The sequence below is a fragment of the Podarcis vaucheri genome (genome assembly GCF_965113315.1).
Source record: "Podarcis vaucheri genome assembly, chromosome: 3".
NCBI lineage: Eukaryota > Metazoa > Chordata > Lepidosauria > Squamata > Lacertidae > Podarcis > Podarcis vaucheri.
This window is the reverse complement of record NC_138761.1, coordinates 26,075,727-26,088,968: the sequence shown is the minus strand read 5'-3', so window position 1 is coordinate 26,088,968 and position 13,242 is coordinate 26,075,727. Positions and strand designations below refer to the sequence as shown.

Sequence of the window (13,242 nt, the reverse complement as noted above, 5' to 3'; positions counted from 1 at the left end):
CGGCAATCGCAGCCCTGCCGCTGACGCAACTTGGACGTAGAGAAGGCGGGGCCTAGCTGCGGCAGCTGCTTGCCGAAACGAAGCTGTTCCCCGGGCTCCTCCTCCTTCCTGGTGGGGGGCGTGGCTTCGCGGCTCGCTCGCTCGCTCTCCTGAGACTTTGCAGAGGCGCCATTTTGAAAAGCGTTTTTGTTTGTGGGCTGAACCCGAGAAAGACGAGAGGAGGAGAGGCGGCTTTCTCCTCCCACCCCTTTCGGCGCGGCCGCGACGTTGTTTCTGTCAGCCGTTTGGCAAAGCGTCGAGCCGGGTAAGTCCTCCCTCGCTCCGCGGCTTCTGCTCCGTCCTCGTTTTCTCCTCCGCGCGCCTGGAGCATATACTGTATAACCGTCGCCTCGCTGGGTCAGGCATAAAAAGGCCTGATCCTGATGCGTCTTTTCCCTCAGGGGAACCGGCCAGAATTTTTGGACACTACTATAAAAATACAGGATGGGCGTATAGACAACCACCTTATACCGTAAACCAACTGACCAACAAATATACAGTATACATGCTGCATCTGTTCCAACTCTACAGAGACTCTCACCTAAGAGATCTACAGCAAACCTTTTTAGAACTAAAATATCCGCCTGATAAACAATAGATCAACAGAGCCAGACTGCTGGGGTGGGAATTAGTTTAAAACATCAATCAGAAGTTTACAGTAAGTTATACAAAAAAGGTCATATACTATAAAATACAGCAAAATATGCAACGCAGTTTATTTAAAACCCCTTTGGCCAGCTCTTCAGCTGAAAAAAGGCTTCCAGAGCAGCTTAGAAATGTCAGACTTTTAATTGAAAATAAATGGCACAAAAAGAAAAAGGGATGCGGAGGGATGAGGAAACCACAAACTTGATCTTGGTTAGAGAATTCTTGTAGTAACCACTGGAATGGAAAATTTTAGGGTAACCAAAAGTGCCGACCTCTGCTGACAGGAATCCTTCAAGCCCATTTCTTCTGCTATATCCCTAACAACAAGAAATCTAAGTAATCTGTTTTAAACTTTGCTAAACAACAACAAAATACCTTTAAATTGTCTTGAACAAAGCATAAAACTTTATTGTTTTAATGTATAATGAATAAACTCCATTTTCCACTTTCCTACCCTCTTGTACTACTACTGTGCTAGTCAGTTTCATGATACATGCCATCTTTGAGCAATACTTAATAGAATGCAAAGAATAATTTCTTAAAAGAGATGTGTGGTTCATGTTCCCCTCTTCTCTAATAGGAGACTATTGTTCTCTGATTCTGTGTTACCGATAGTAGTGCCTACACAGTACCTTTCCATGCGTTCACTGAGAGGTGGTGGAATTTTCCTGTTGGCCAATGTAAAGTGGCTCATGAGTCTCATTACATCTCTCAAGCCTCATGGTTGACCAGGCCAGTCACATCCACCTTCCTTCCATCTGAAGTCATATATGATGTCAGATTTAGGAAAGTTCAAGTAGCAGATGTTGCGATGGTTGTGTTCCTGATTCTTCCTTTACAAGATAAAAAATGAGCTGTTTTGCCTGTCTGCACTGCAACTGATTTCAAGCTGTGGCTGCAAGGGAAGATCTGATTGAATCTACAGATAGAATCACCTGACATCATACAATGTCCTGTGATTGATAGGTGGGCAGGGGTGCCCACCAATTAAAGTTGCTTGTGGAGATCTGGCCCTCTGGCTGGCTGGATCCAGTTCCCCACCCCTGCTGTTGGCCCAGCAGCCTTGCATCTGCCTGTTTCTGACATCTTCGTTTTGAAACTGTATTCATAGTTGCATCGTATGGTACAAGGCACAGACTTGGGTAAGATTATCTAGAAGACTTGCTTTGATATTTCTCTTTGTATCAATAAGATGGTGCATAATTGTTGGTAACTATTTTTAACAGACTCTGCTGGAAACCTCCAAAATTACATTAGGATTTGATTCTTAAACTTTTATGTTGAAACATGACTTTATTTTCCCTTCCAGTATTTCTAATAGATGGAAGAAGGAGCTGAAGACCTAATGGATCAGCCTGAATCTGCTCCAGAAAACATACAAGTGACTGAAACAAAAAAAAGGTGAGACATAATTCCTAAGTTGCTGATGTTGTTAAATGTCATATTTAAACAATGAAAAATGTTTTATAAAAACTAGAAAGAGTCTTATGGCATCTTGAAGGGTGGTATTCATCTAAGTTTTTCTTAGAGTAGTTCTAATGAAATTCATGGAAATAACTTGGTTGTGTTCATTAATTTCAGTGGGTCTACTCTGAATAAATTTGGTTGAATACCACCTTAACATATATGTATATTTTCATGTTCATCAGCTGCATTACGCATTATCCTGAGTTGCAAGTACATATGTACTGGGATTGTAAGCAGTCATCCCCCCCTTCCATTGGGTTTGCGTATATTTTTACATATATGTAATCTGAAAGTAAGTGCCCTCGGTCATGTACTAACATAGTGGGTTGTATCCAACTAAATTTTACTTTGAGTAGACCGATAGAAATTAATTCACTGAAGTTAACTCTGACTATTACTGTCAGTGGATCCATTCTGAGCATGACTGGTACTAGGCACAATGCAGCATTACCAGGTAAGATCAATTGATGAAAGATTTCAAGTGACATAGGGTTGCCATATTTTGAACTGAAAATCCGGAAAGGAAAGTTGTCGAGCTTTTTTCTTTTGGGGGAGGGTGGGGGGCAAATTTGTGAGCCGTTTTTGAGCTAGCTTTATGGAAAAACAGCACTGCCAACATGGGCTGCCATACTTCCAGATTTTCTGTATATTTGCAGTATTCCATATACAGTATGTTTGGGAAATTCCGGACATATGGCAACCCTAGGTTGACAGCCCATGCAACTCTGCTTCTGTGCATGGTTTAGGAAGGGAGAGCAGGCTCATGTGCCACAGCTATGAGGAAATCACAAATTCAGTGGGTTAAGACTTCTAGTATGGAAATGCAATTCTGCAAAGAACTTCATCTGTCTTGTTAGTTCTGTGTGGCCCACAGGTTACTTTTGACCCTTGCTAAAGGAGGATACAGCTTTCCATATGGCACAAAATATTTGCAAGTTTGCTGCAAATTTGTGTTCTCTTTTATGGGTAGGGCAGAGGGCCTAATCTACATACAGTGTGGACCTGAAAAATCCTGTTGGCACCCCTAGCCATAGTAATTGGTCTGTGGTTCTTAGAACAAAAAAAAGTGGTCAGAATTTCATATGTTCTCCTTCGTTATGCTCAGAGGCCCAAGAGGTCGGGGAAGAGGCCGAGGTGGCAGAGGCTATACTAGAGGAAAAATGCGAGGCAGATCACTGAATGGCTTTGGGCCGATAAGGTAATCTTTCAATTTTTTACCTAATGTACATTATTTACTTATTGTATAATGTTGTACACATTAACTTCAGGGTGCAAACTTCCTAAGTGGTAAAGCTTTAATACACAGTTGCAGTTCAAATTGTGATGGTTTTTCAGGCTTAAAGGGATGTGCATGCAGGTACGTTTCCCCTACTGAAATGAGTGTTGCACTTGCTTGCAGATGGTCACAGGTCCAACTTCCAGCATTTCCAAGTAGGGCTTGGGAAAGGCTCCTGAAACTCCGGAATGTGACTGCCATTCAGGCTGTAGCCAAAATGGGGTCATCCAGATGTCACTGGACTGTAGCCCCTCTTATTCCTGACCCTTGGTTATGGAATAAGGCAGCTTCATATGTTGAGCTGTAACCAAGAATGTGGTTAGAACTTAATCATCAGCTTGTGTTCAGAAGATCAGCTAAGCCAAACCTTGACTTACCTCACACATGGCTTAGGAGCAAAAGGGACCGGAAAGGACCAAAATGGCTGCAAGCACTTTTCCAGGAGCCTGCACATTTGCAAACCTGGACTTTTGTCTCTTTATTAAGATTTGCTGAGTTGCTCATGCTTTTAGATTGGTGCTGAGAAGTTCTTGTTTTTGTAGACGTGGAATGGGAAGAATGCACCCATATTCAGATGTAAGAGGGCGAAGAGGAGTACGAGGCGGACCTCTCTTCTCGCCATCTCTTCCTCGGAGAGGAATGATGAGAGTGCCTTTTCTGCCACCCCCACCATGGTTAGTATTGAGGTTAACTGCAAATATATTTAAAAACAGTGACTGTAGTTTTGGGTAATGTGCTTGGGGTTGATTCACCTAGCCATATGTTTTATATATGCAATTTGCATTAGTTGCAGAATTTGGGGCTTTCTGCAAGCAAAATTCACAAGACCCTGTTTTCTTGTCAAATTCCATAGAATTGGTTGTGTGAGGGTCCACAAAGAAAAAAAAAGTTTCAAGAGCTGGAGATCAAGTTTTGGGGATTTTCCACTGAGGAGATGACACTGCAATTGATGTTTTTTTGGAATCTAAGTTATGCAACTGAAAGGTTGTATGTGACTCAATATCAGGAGTGCTTCTTTGGAAAGATTTGGGGTTGTAAAATATACCTCAAGAAAGCTGATGCTAATCAGATAAGTCTAGGATTGAGAGCTACTGAGTTAGATCAAGCATTCCTGTACATACAAGGAGAAATTACGCCCCCCCCCCCCAATATCTATCTATCTATCTATCTACTTCTTTGTGAACACACACTCATCTGAAATTTGGAGAAAATGTGTTAAAACATGCAACTATTCCTGGCAACTCTGAAAGCGCAATTTTTAGATTAAAAATGTTTTATTATCGATATGATTGCTGTCCTGGGCTCCTTTGGGAGGAATGGCAAAATGTAAACTGAATGAATGAGCAAATTCTAATAAAAAATTACCGTATTTTTCTGTGTATAAGACTGGGTTTTCCCCCTAAAAAATAATGTCCAAAATTGGGGGGGGGGTCTTGTACACGGGGGCCATCTCCCCCCATTTTCTTAAGTAGGAGGCGTCTTACACATTGGGGCATCTTATAGACGGAGAAATATGGTATGTTTTTATTATTATTTAAAGAAAATGCCTGTCTGAAGCAGGGAAAACAAAACTAATAGTTACATGATATATAACTGGGTTAGTAGTCATATGGTGATGGTCAGTTGGGTCTGTCTCTGCAGTTTTGGGCTTCCGCCCCCACCTCCCCCTCCCCCTCCCCCACCACCTGGACCAATGGGCTTCAGAGGAATACCTCCTCCTCCCCCCAGAGGCAGAGGGATGCTGCCATGGCCACGAGGCCGTTTCCCACCTCCAAGCAGGTAAGATTCCTTTCCCACTCCTTTTTTAGCTCATTTTACTTTACACTTAAAGAATTTTATGTAACAATGTTTAAAACTTAAGGAGGGTTAAGTATTCAGAACGAGGCTTATCACGTAGACTTAAAAAATCAGAACTTATTGTTAGCATAATATTTAACCACATTGGAAGCTTTCTAAATATGCATGTTGGAAGCATTTTCCCAAATTGTAATGTAGGGTTTTAAGTCTGTTGTTTTTAAAAAGTAACTCTTTTGAGAAGGGGAAAAAACAACAATTATGATTTTATCCTTTTATACAGCTTTCCCAGTGGACCCGGTGCACCAGCCCTTCCGCCACCTGTGCGGGGCCAGAGATGGCCTGGGCCGCCAGGTGGCAGATACTATTAAAGAGGCTTATTCTTTAAATTCAGTAACTGGGATACATCCTTTTTACCTTAAGACCATTTGAAATGGCTGGACTAAGAATTGCCTATAAAGCATTAAAGAAGGCAAAGAAAATAACAGAGTGCTTGATATTCCATATTTTTCCAGCAGCCCTTATGCACCAAGTTGGTAAAAGCCATATATTTTTTAAAAATATCCTAAAGACCTGTGACTCCTTGGACACTTTCAAGCATATCCTTTTGAAGCCCGTTGTTTGTGGACCTTGGCATCTGCACACTAAAAGTTAAAAGAAACATATCTTAAGAATAGGTCAAGCTTTAACTTAATATTCAATTAACTTGTGTGCAGCTCTTTTTTTGGAAATACATCTTGATCTGTTTCAGTAACATGTATTTGTTTGTTCTTAATCTTGTGAACTCTGGTTTCAAATGCACTTACATGTGGTAACAATAAATTCATCAAGATGCTTCTTACTTCAAAGGGGCAATTATTCTGTATCATGTGGGGAAATATAAGCGATGCACAAAATGTAATGGATAAAACAAACTGTGGATGTTAATTTAAGAAATAGAGAAAAAAATTATAAATGAACAGAAGTTTATGGACTTTGTTTAAATTTTTAATTACTGTTTCTGTTACTCAGCTTGACCTTGGTGTTTAAATTTCTAGCATGTAATAACTAAGTGTAGTACATGGCTAAACAATTGACCTATTGTATAATTACAACTGGTGATGTTATCAAAAACATAAAATGAAAGGCTATATTAAAATCCGCAGTGTGCATATTGTTTTAAATGACAGATTTCTGTACATTACATAATCACTTTAGATTTGATTTTGTTGTGCACTAGAAAAACTTAACAAAAACGAAACATGTAAATCTTCTTTTGCTTGTTAAAATGACAGATAAAATTGTAAAATTCTGAAACAGTGCTGTTTAATGTCAAGGATGATCACAGTCAGTAAATTTACATTCATTAATACGGTCTGTGTTCTTCTGTGCTGAGGGCTGAATAGAAACTTTTTTTACCAGTCTGGTGCAGTTTGGGACTTTTTAACTTAAGCAGTTCCTACACTGGGTCCAAAGTCTACAAGCAAAGTAAAAAAAAATGAAGAAAAGCAATAAATTGAGGTATGAAAGCATATATAGATGTCTATAGTCTACTCTTAACACTTGGCTTCCAGTTAAATTAATATATGAACAAACTGTATTAACCTTAGCTTTGATAAAACAAAACAAAACCCCGACTTTAAATTGATACTTGATCAGAACCTCAACGTTCCCAATAAATCACGAAAGCTAATATTTAGCCTTCACAACTTATTCTTTAAAAGTGAAAAAATTCAGCTGTGTATAACATATTAGAAAATACTTTATTCTATTCATTTGGTTAAATCATTATACTGCAACGATGCTTTGTTTTGACTTTGTGTTGGTTTAAAAACACAGTATTGACTGCAACTTTTACAAAAGTAATCTAATGTTGCCCAATGGTGAAAGAATGATGCTGTTGTTATCTTCTGAAGGGTAACATAGTCACCCTTTGAGGCCAGTGGGAGATGCCATGCAGACCTTTGGGAGAGCTTTCATCAAGGCCTTGAGGTGAGACAGTATTTAAACATTTTCCCCACTCACTTTCTTTTTCTTTGAGTGAAGTGCACATTCATCCGAGTTTGATTCATGTCTGAAGTGGGGCACATACACAACACACAGTCTCAATTCTGTTTCACTCAGAACATTAGCGGCCTATATACAGAGTTATCTCCTAGTGGAACCCAGTCATTCAAAAGGGATTCATCAGGTTCAGTTGGAGAAACCGAGCTGCCAAGCATATGGTGGTGGGTCAACCAGGTGTGTGTCCAATGAAGCTGGGCTTTATGCAGATCTTTACCGAAAAGGTTACTGTCAGAAATTACTAAGCAATACACAAATTCTGTTACTTGGAATAACATTTGAACATACAAAGCCATGTTTACACTGAATTGGAACATTCCTCTGTCTAGTCCAGGGGTGGGGAATGATCTAGCTACCAGGCTATATCCTTATCTCTGCAACACAGAGACACATAATAGATCCACTTTGTGAGGTGGGTGGGGTTGGCCATCTGTTAGTCACCTGACCTCATGATGTCAGATGACCTGTTTTTGGCTGTGTGGTTCAAGTGCCATGCTTATTATTGGGGCTTGCAAAAGGTTGGCTGTGCACTGGGCTTTGCAGGCGCTTGCAAACCCACTTTTGGCACAGATGCGTCTTTACCTAACCCACACTTGAGACTGCATGTACGGCAAGTTCGTGTGGCTTAGCCCAAAGGGCCTCATAGGTTTCCTGCTGATCCAGCCTAGTAATGTCTGTTATTACTGACCATGGATCTCCTAAGATTTTCCCCAGACTTGTTTTCTGAGATAGCTGTAACTTGGTGCTTCCAGAAATTGAAGCTGGCCTTCTGCTTGCAAATACCCCCTTGAACTGAACTAGTATTTGCTGTTCTCCATTCAATGCATTTGAAAATTCAAGGAGAAAAGGATTAGTATGTTCAGTCTTCTATATTATTCTATACCAACTGCTGACAAGAGTAATGAGCAAGCGAAGCAAAGCTGCTTTGGTAATAGTAAATCAGTACTAGCCTGTACATTTAGTAGCAGGAATATATTGCTGAATTTTATCTGTTGATATGGAGAGAAATTGAACCCAAGCATAAGAGAGAACACAAACACTTTTAGTGCTCTAGTACAGCAATTCACCTACATGATGGGCAGAGCAATCCAAAATGATAAGGTAGCATGGTATGGCATATCTACCACTACATCCCAAGTCCTGCTAGCTCATGCCAACCAGGGTAGGTGGTGTGGGTGTTCTCTGTCAGTACACCAGTTCAGGCTGGCATAGCTGAGGGAAGGAAGGGGAATGGAACAGCTTTGATGCTGTTACATAGTCAGCTTGGCTTTGCCCTCTGCTTGCACCCCATTTCAGAGGTGTAGTACCTCAGTTGTCTCTTAATCCCATTCAGCACTAAAGATCTGGGGCTTGGAATTCCTCTTTTCTTTTTCCTTTCTTTTACTATTAGCTGCATGAGATTACTGTTCAGAAATTTAAAATACAGTAGCAGGCTGACTTAACATATTTCTGATTTTTAATGTTCATGGAGAAGCAATCAGTTTGGAAGCTTGCAATCACACAAATGTTTGTATAGACTGAGAATTAATTGTCCTTTCTAGTGTATTAAAGTTGCTGCAGCCATCTGAATTGTGTATAAGCATACTACTCTGCAGGAAGATTTCAAGTCTATTGTTAAGGTAACACTTGCTTTCATTATTGCCCTCTTTCAAAAAAATGATGATGATGATGGTTTGACAGTGAAACTGTTTTTCTGACCTTCTATATTTCTGTGGGGAACATCCATTGCAGATGTGAACTTAACAGCCTGCAAAACAGTGTATCGGTTTTCATAGAGTGCAGCTATTTTAACTTTTCAGGAAGATTAGGTTGAGGTTCCCTGCTCCTTTTGATAAAATTCTACTTGCACTGAATTGCAACTGAGTGCAGAAAGAGCTAGTGTCTAGTGCCTGTATAAACTGTAATAGTGCTCTGGTGCAAAGTGAAATGATGGAAACGTGGTCCTAATATGAGCAACACATGCCTTCATCATTGGCCAAGCAAGTTCAACCTGCTTGGCTCTCCTTCCTTAACTTAAGAAGTCCTCAGTGGGAATTGTTGGTCATGATGTTGTACATGATGGTCAAAGGCTCACACTAGTAAAGACAAAGCAAGGATGAGGGCAAAACACGCTACTTGAATTATCTTAGCATCATTTGCTGAATCCAGACTTACCTGGGAGTAAGGCCAATTGACAACATTTAGATGTATGAACACATAATTTATAATCATCTTCCCCCCCACCCCTATTTGTTGTATCACTTTAAAAAAAAATACCAGCCTAAATAGGCATGTATAAGATTATTCAGACTTACTCATTACTAAATTAAGCTAACTAGCACTAATCTTACACTTGTTTATTCAGAGGTTAGTCCCACTGGATTTATATAGGATTGCAGAATTAGTCCAGATCCAATTCCATGGATCTGATACTATACTTGAATTGTATTGTGAGAAGCTTTTGTAAGTTGCTCTGAGAGTCTATCGCCCTATTTAGAAAGGCCAGTGTATTGTTATTTTAGCCACAATCTGGATGTTTTAAGAACCATAAGCAGAGCATGAATGTGGTAGGTTGCCCCAGGGACCCAGCGTTCAGAGATACTGTTTCTGTTACCAGGAGGAATAGTCATTGATAGATCTCTCATCTTTGGTATTTTTACACTGATCCTGTTAATTTCAATGGGGTCTCTGCAGAGGAAATTCCTGCTGAATTATTCCCCTTGTCGGTAACTCTATAAGTACAGTTAACTCAATTTTTTTCCATAGGGACCATTTCACAGACCTTGAGAGAAACACGGTAGATAAATATTTCACAGTAGCCTGATCTTGATTCAAACTTGAGCCAAGGTGTGTGTGTAATATATTAGGAATGTTTTGTCTATTGCAATAAATTACATCCCAAGATCAACTCATTTTAAAGACAAAAATGTATTTTGTTGTCAATGAATGAGAAACTAATAAAGTATCTAAGCACTGTGATTGTTGTGTGATGGAAGTATTTACAAGGTGTATACAGTACATAAATACTACTCTTCTGTCTAGCATCATTGGGAAGAAGGAAATGGTTCATATGAATATATACATTATTCACTGCATGCTTTCTTCCATGCTGCAACTCGCAGTGGTGGATATAAAGTTTCCTGTCTGACCTGAGATGAATTGGATGAATAGGTCTACAGAATAATCCTAGTTGTATTTGAATAAAATCCAGCATCTATTCCTACCGAACAAACCCCTTTAAATGAACAACTGCTACCCAAGATGACATTATGCTCTTGTCTATGGCCCTATTCATCTTCTCTTGCACTCAAGCTGCTTATGTCAGATGGTTTGCTTAGGTCCAATGGAGCTCCTGTTAAACTGGCACAAGATACATAGCTGGCTTATTTTGCCCTGGCACTATTATTGCTGCTGAGAAGATATGTAGCACTTTTAACTTTCTGGCTAAAGTCATCAACATGGGGTGGAGTAACAGTAACCTCACCATTAACTAAACATGACTGGTAATTCAGTCTCCCTGCTGTAGTTTCTTGAGAGCCAAACCACATGGGGAGCTCTCAATACAAATAGATACCTAGCTAGACACTCATTGTACTGACCAATCCCTGTATCAGGCGTCTTTTTTGTGCTCTGGCAGAGTAGAAACCTTTTTCCCTTTGTATTTTCTGTATCCTAGCTACCTTGAGTCTGGTTGCTAAGAGACAGCCTATACCTAGGAAAGCGTTGGCTATTTGTGATTTTCTTTTTCTTAGGAAAACAACTTTCTTTGAAACACTGTTTCAGTAAAGAAAGAATACCATTCAAATGTTGCTCAAAGCAATAATGAGAAAAAGAACTTGATTCCCTGAGCTAAATAGAAAGAGAGATGCAGTTCTCAAAATTATCCATTTTGCGTATTTTTAAAAAACAAAATTTTTAATTAAAAAAAAAACCTGAGTGAGACTAACAATGCAATCCTTTATAAAAATTGGTATGTTAAATGAATCTTGTTCATAGGTTGGTGAATATCTTTTCCAGGAATGCCAATAACTACTATGGGGTTGGAGCATTCTGGGTTTGGTTCCAAGAGATCAAAATGCTTTAGCAAACGGAGTGATTTCACTGATTTGTAAAACAAGAATATGGTTGCTGGGCAGTTGAGATATTTGGGGTGGGGGTGCAGATTAACATATCAAATTATTAAGTGTGTTTATGGAAGAAACAGATTGGCTTGTGCCCCAATTAAAAATATTTCTGTAGGCTTTTGATTGTTTCATAAACATCCTGTGGTTATTAGTAAGCTCTATGTGGGAGATTAGCATCTGCTCGGGGCTGGCCTAATTAAGACAAGCTCTTTGGCACAGCTTGGTCTTACACTTCCTCTTTAGCAACAACAACAAAAAAAGAAGGAAAAATCAGCTTAAGATTACTGTTCCAGCAGTATGCCCAATTCTCCAAGAATAGCTGACACTATGGATCAGAACTGACAGCAATTGCGGAAAGTCATAAATCCTGCAAAATCATCCTTAGCCGTGTGAAATCGAAGCTCCGTCTCAAGCAATTAGGCATTTTGCATCTCAAGCTGACTAGTTCTCATCTCGCTTTCAAAAAAGCGGTCACTTTTCTTTTTAGAAGTGGTTATCACACATTAAGTACTTGGGAATTTGGTGCCTATTAAGTAACAGGTTAACAGGGTAATTTTTTATCCACTACAATTAATGTCCATTTGGTAATAAAGAGAATGAAGATAAAAGAAGCACCTTTGCACTGAAATTGAGGGGATTTTTTTTTTTCAGTCGAAGCAATTGAACCATGTCTCTGTAGGACTGCAACCTTGATTTAATCATCTTAGAGTAAGCCGCATTGAACTCTGTCTTCTAAGTAGACACAGGATTTCACTATACGTCTACAGTTGCCCAGTGTTTTTTGCAGAGAAGCAGGACGTATTTCTATGATTGTTTAAACACTAACATGAGGCTGCTTCAGGCTTCTTTCATGAATCATAGTGCCCGTCCACAGCTAATTTCGTGTGCTGTGAATGTAGCAGCAAGCATCCATACATCAGTGGGGGTAGAGGGGAAGCTGTGGCAAACATGGTCCTTAGCTGTAATTGGCACTAAGAACTATGGATACCTGGCACCACACACCTGGTCCTTCTAGCTGATGTTACCTTCCATTTCTTATCAGTGGTACACACAAAAGATTCATATGTAGAGCACAGTGACTCTTATAATAAGATCCCTATTGTGAACAAAATACAGTCGCACCTTGGATCCCAAACGCCTTGTGAGTCGAACATTTTGGCTCCTGAACGCCGCAAACCTGGAAGTGAGCGTTCCGGTTTGCAAACGTTCTTTGGAACCCAAACATCCAATGCTAGTTCCGTGGCTTGCGATTGGCTGCAGGAGCTTCCTGCAGCCAATCGGAAGCTGTGCCTTGCTTTCCAAACATTTTGGAAGTCAAACGGACTTCTGGAATGGATTCTGTGCAACTTCCGAGGTGCCATTGTATTCTGTTAACAGCTTTTCTAAGAGTTATATAGAAGGAAGTAAAGGTTATTAATACAGTTGGTTGCAGATGGTTTACAAATTCAACTGTACTCTGCTAAGGGCCTCTTTATTATTATGCTGTTCATACTGTAGTAAATATTCTGATTATAAGCAACAGTGTCAGTAGCATAATTTTAAACCTTTTATCCACGTACAATCATACCTCGGGTTGCAGACACTTCAGGTTGCGTTTTTTCGGGTTACAGACCCGCCGAAACCCGGAAGTACCAGAATGAGTTACTTCTGGGTTTTGGCGGTCGCGCATGTGCAGAAATGCCAAATCGCAACCCATGTGTGTGCAGACGCAGCACTGCGGGTTGCGAACATGCCTCCCGCACGGATCACGTTCGCAACCCGAGCGTCCACTGTACAGCAAGACATGATACACAACAACAGATTAACACAACTTCTGTCAAGTGTCTGTTGTCCACAATCTCTTCCGAAACATGAGTGGTTTTTTTTGAGAAT

At 40.1% G+C, this 13,242-nt stretch overlaps 1 long non-coding RNA gene across 3 annotated transcripts; it reads left to right on the top strand.

Annotated features, from left to right (window-relative positions):
• The first annotated feature begins 102 nt into the window (after positions 1-102).
• LOC309529663 lies at positions 103-13,138 on the top strand. 3 transcript variants are annotated; one of them, XR_014218265.1, is made up of 8 exons: positions 103-304; positions 1,997-2,088; positions 3,260-3,352; positions 3,973-4,104; positions 5,072-5,209; positions 5,508-7,195; positions 8,809-12,271; positions 12,442-13,138. It is a non-coding gene; the product is annotated as an uncharacterized lncRNA (long non-coding RNA). The 3 variants fall into 3 exon arrangements; XR_014218266.1 differs by lacking the exon at positions 12,442-13,138 and having other exon boundaries at positions 106-304; positions 8,809-8,886; positions 10,013-10,225; XR_014218267.1 differs by lacking the exon at positions 12,442-13,138 and having other exon boundaries at positions 123-304; positions 7,120-7,195; positions 8,809-10,225.
• The last annotated feature ends 104 nt before the right edge of the window (positions 13,139-13,242 follow it).